Source organism: Carassius auratus, chromosome 5 (genome assembly GCF_003368295.1).
Source record: "Carassius auratus strain Wakin chromosome 5, ASM336829v1, whole genome shotgun sequence".
Classification (NCBI taxonomy): Eukaryota; Metazoa; Chordata; class Actinopteri; order Cypriniformes; family Cyprinidae; genus Carassius; species Carassius auratus.
The window spans coordinates 16,148,234-16,153,678 of NC_039247.1; positions in this window are offsets into that span (position 1 = coordinate 16,148,234).

Consider the following 5,445-nt stretch of genomic DNA (forward strand, 5'->3'; position numbering starts at 1 on the left):
CCTCTAATTTAAATACGCCCCGCCCCGCACACTCCACAAATACATTACTTCAGGCAACAGTCCAAGAAACCAGTCCCTCTCCAAAACATAACTGCCTCCGTGGATATTTTTGATATCTTACAAAGTGTGCTTACAATAAAAGAAAAAATACAGTACTTGTGTGTGCCTGTATATATATATATATATATATATGTGTGTGTGTGTGTGTGTGTGTGTGTGTGTGTGTGTGTCATGTGTGTCTGTGCTGTGCTTTTAACTATAAAAAAACATGGCATACAGTATGTGACAAATGAAAACTTTGATTTTGAGAAAAGTAGAGAGTGTATGCATATAGTGACCTAATACACACAGTGATTGATTTCTATTTCTTATGCCCCACTTCACTTCCCAGGATTTGCTCTTCACTCATACTGAACCCAGGCACTCATGCCTGCAGGACTAAGTGGGCTGGATACAGCTGTATGGCCCTAGATCAGGCTTTACATTAACACGGCAGGGAACGAGACTCTCCACTGATGTCTGAAATCTCACTCCTTTAAGGTCACATACAGTTTGAAGGTATTTCTACATTCAGCCAGCTTTGTGTATAGACTGTTCAGGAAAGTTGTTATGCCAGTTAACATCTGACACTGTAGGATTTTCCTCTGAACCTTTTGAACTGTTTACAAATATTAGCTGCTCATTTTGCAGTTTCTGGATGCATCAAAAACTAGATATTTACACTTAAGTCAATCCATGTTATGCAATGATCTGAGAGTTGGGCATATTCATTCATTCTGTGCATTTGGATGGCAGACATCGGTCCCTTATGAAGGGGTTAGAGAGTTTATATTGTTTATTTTGTTATTTACTTTTATTATAGGGATAGTTTACCCAAAAAATGAAATGAGGATGAGTAAAAGATGACTGATGAATTTTTGGCTATAAAAATTAATTATTAACATATTAATAAGGAGGGAGTTTTAAATCAGTTTTTTTTTTTTTGGCAGTGCTCAAAAAATAATAATAAATAATAATAATAATTAATATTGTAACAGTTCAGTCTTTTTCAATATCTGAACAGCAAAACAATGTCAAATGTAAAACATGCTGTATTTGTTTGAATTAAGAAACAATGTCTCTCTCACTCTCTGTCTCTCTCACTCTCTTTCTCTCTCTCTCTCTCTCTCTATATATATATTATAACAAATTTGTTTTATTAACAAGCAGATGAGTCATATGCTGTATCTCATTTATTAGTTCATTTGACTGAAATGTCTTGCTTGTTTGTATAAAGTTAGCTCTCATCTTTAAATAGACAGAAATGAAGAGCAGGCTGGAAAAGGTGGACTGATGGGAATAAGTGCACCTGAATCATCATAGCACTTGAGTGTGGAGGAGAAATGTAAATGATTGAGTGACTCAGAACCTCCCACAGGTGACAACGCAAGTGTAGTGACTGCTATATTACTGATAGTCACTTAACACTTTATATGCTATGAGAAGATGGGTCTGAGTTAAATACTTATTTTTATTATTATTTAATTGCAAGCTGTAAGGGCAGATATGGATATAACACGTGCAGTTTGCTTGCTCTGTCATGGTGCACATGGCCTGTCCAGGACTCCCCTAAGGGCGCTGCTCCATCAAGAAATACCCCATCCCACAGCTAGACAAGCATCTCCAGGTCAACCGGCCCTAAAGACTGTACCTCCACTGTCCATCCACCTCTTTAGCTCTCCACATGACTTGATAAACAAATAAAATCCCATGTCTAACTGAATGATTTATTGCGGTCCAAGGGTGGCATATACAAGTGGAGGCTTTTTTTTTTTTTTTTTGCAAAAACTGATTTCTCTCTGGATAGCATAGCACCTGTATGACACAATGTACATTATTCTGGTCACACATAGTGGGAACACTGTCTGTACAAATGGGGAGAAGAGACAGAGAGAGAGAAAGAGAGAGAGAGAGAGAGTGAGAGTGAGAGTGAGAGTGAGTGAGAGAGAGTGATTGAGAGAGAGAGAGAGAGAGAGAGAGAGAGAGAGATGCTGTATTTGAACACCGGGTAACAGAACAAATTTCTCACACATAATGTACCTCAACACCAGACAGCATAACGGTAGCCATGACAACTGGACCAAGAGCTAGACAGTAATATTTCTCTCCGCCTCTGTCTTCTGATACCACTGACATCTGTCAATACAGAACAATACCAAACGTTATATTAGGGAGAGTCGAGATGACAGTGTAACTGATGATGTTCTCTGCTGTAGTTTAACTACATTTCATCAACTGTTAAAGGGACTGTCCACCAAAAAATGAAAAATCTGTCTTTTCTCATCCTTATGTTGGTCCAAATCCGTATGGCTTTCGTTCTACTGATGGGACACAAAAGGAGTTATTTAGCAGAATGTCAAGTTGCTGTTTTTTGTATAGTTAAGGTGAATGGTTTCCATAGCTGCCCCAGATCCAAACACCACACACAAATATAATAATTTATATAATCAGTCAATACACAATTAAACAGCTCCATTTTAATTTAAGTAAATATCTAATATTTCCTGACAACTGATGTAACACTTGCACATAGAAAGTACTTTTTGACTCAAAATACATTCCTGAAGTACAACAGTTTAATCTATTAGCATGATTCAGCTGAAAATGGGGTGCCGCAGGGACTGTGCGATTCTCGTCCCTTTCATTATCAAATCTTTAAGAAAAATACGAGAAGGTTTGCCTCAGAACTTCAGAAACAAGACGATGACACAACTGCTGCTGTCTCTGAAGCTGGTATTTTCCAGCTGTAAATATATGTGGGCTGCAGAATATGGGTTTCAAAACACATAGAAGTACATTCTGTTTCTATGAGGCGAGTGTCTGCTCATATAACACATCGTGATGCCTCATAGGCATTTAAAATCAAATCAAAAGTCAAAGCATTTATGTAATTACCTTGTAAAAAAAACTTTTACTTCTTAATCACATACCCATCAGGTCATTTCACTTATAACACCAAGTTAGAGAGTAACTAATATTAAGGTATATACTGATAATAATATATACAGTGTCATAGAGTGGACACGAAATTCTGAGCCATGTTCTCACTCTCACTCATGACACTTTCCCTCTGGTAACAAAGCACCATGACTCAGACTCTCTGCTCCTGTTCAGGCTCACTGGCCTGCACTGCTTTTCCAACACTGTACAATTTTCATTCAACACACTCACAAGATGATCGCTGAGAAACAACTCAAAACAAAGAGGGTTGTGAATGCCCATAGAAGGAAGATTCATCTCAATAAAACCTTTCAGAATTAGTAATGAAAATATGGCAAATAATGTTGGCTGATATATTAAAAGAGATCCATCACTAATAACTGGCAGTTAATCCTCATGTGTCATGTGTTTCATTAGTGCTGAATTGCAGATAGGATCTCCCATATAAGTGCAATGCACAGCAAACACTCACCCAGTTTTCAGCACAGGATTTATTGTTTCTATAATATACATGGACTATTTACCAGTCAATAGTCTTTGAACTCCACCACAAACACACTCTAGAGAGGGAAAATGGACCAATGAGCCTCTTACATTGCCCTAAACTCTGAAGAATAGCCAGACAGACAGAGGAAGAAGAACAACTAAATGGATCATAAAGATCAAATTTGAGCTTTTCACAATATGAATAATATTTTGATGCATCTTTGTAAATATGGACAGAGACAATTAAAGAAGTTCAAGCTTTTGAAATTATTATCTTAGATCATAATTTTAGTTTTAAATAACATATATTAATTGAGAATTGAATGATTTAAATGTTAAAATTGAATTGTAGTTATGTTTCTTGAGCAGCAAGTCAGCATATTAGAATGACTTATGAAGGATTATTTAACACTAAAGAAATAAATGTCATTAAACGGATTAACACATCACAGGAATACATGACATTTTACATTATATTAAAATAGATAAGTTATTTTAAATTGTTATAATAATTTCAAAATATCACTCTCTTTACTGTATTTTAGATTGAAAATAATCAGCATTGGTTATTAAAAAAATGAAAATTTGACTGAACCCAAGCATTTGAATGGTAGTATAAAATGTAAATATAATTTCACTTAAAAATGAGCTGTTGTCATATAAGGCTGCACAGCTACAGGACTAGGAGAAATAAATAAATAAATAAAAGTGGGCTGTGTAATTAAATGTGGTAGACTGTGGGAGAGGCATCAGAAGTCCAGCTGGCACTGCATTAGACACAAGCCTCACTAGCTGACGGCACATGGTCAGATCACCATAAGCTGCTATCTATTTGTATCAACATACTTTTGAGGACGAAAACATCTTTGGGTTATAGCAAACTTCAGATCTTACATGTTAACAGTAGTGCACACCCTCAGGGAGTTGAGGCAGAACTCACAGCATAAACATTCTTGATTCTCTTCTGTTGACTTCTGAATATGTGCATACGTGTTGCAGCACAGCTACTATTCACAGATACAGAATGTATAAACTGTGAAGCATAAGAAAAGACACTGGCATGCCACATCTCAGTCTCCCATCTGCTGTCTGGGTACCCTGATAACACTCCCTCTGTAACATCTATTAAAGTGGATGAGATCGCCATGGCAACCACCATATCCTGGTATGTAAATTCTGATTTACACTAAGCCTAAGAAGTGATACTATTTTGTCACATTAGCATGGCCTTTACTTATAGGACTTTTAAGAGTTTTGATAGAAACACTCTGCAGACAAATGTTTTCGGTCAATACTATAATTATTTAAAAATACTTAAAAAAAAATAATAAAAATTGTAAATGTGGGATAATGTACATGCAGCTGGTTGTTATCTCAGATTATTACATGGCTCTGTGGAATACTTGATTCTGATTGGGGGTCCTGATCTCCGTCTGTGGTTGTTCTGCAATAAAAAACCGGCCTGATGTACATTATCCCATACTTATTGACTTTGATTATCATTTACATTTCTATGTACACAACATCATTTGACACTGTATTTTGTAATGGATGACAAAAGAGCAATTATGGCACAGGAGGAAAAATATTACATTGAAAACAACTTAAAGGTAAATCATGCTCTATTCCAAATTAGACCTATTTCCCCTGTACATTTATGCTTGTTGTGCTTGTTTTTATGTGTTGTTTTTTCAATAGCATGACAATGTCAATGACAATATGTACATCATGTTAATTTTATTTTGGGATTTGATTATGGTTAATGTTTGAGCACATCTGTACACTTGTGGAGGATCTAACCAGTTGTACTTACCAAAACTCCAATGCACAACAGGGTATGCTACAGTATTATGGAAACCATTGAATGATGTGGTTGAGGAAGTATCAGACTGTATTATAAAAGCATGCAGTGAATCCCCAGAAGGGCTGACCTATAAACTTAAGTCAATAAAATTACAACCATATACAGACATGCCATGC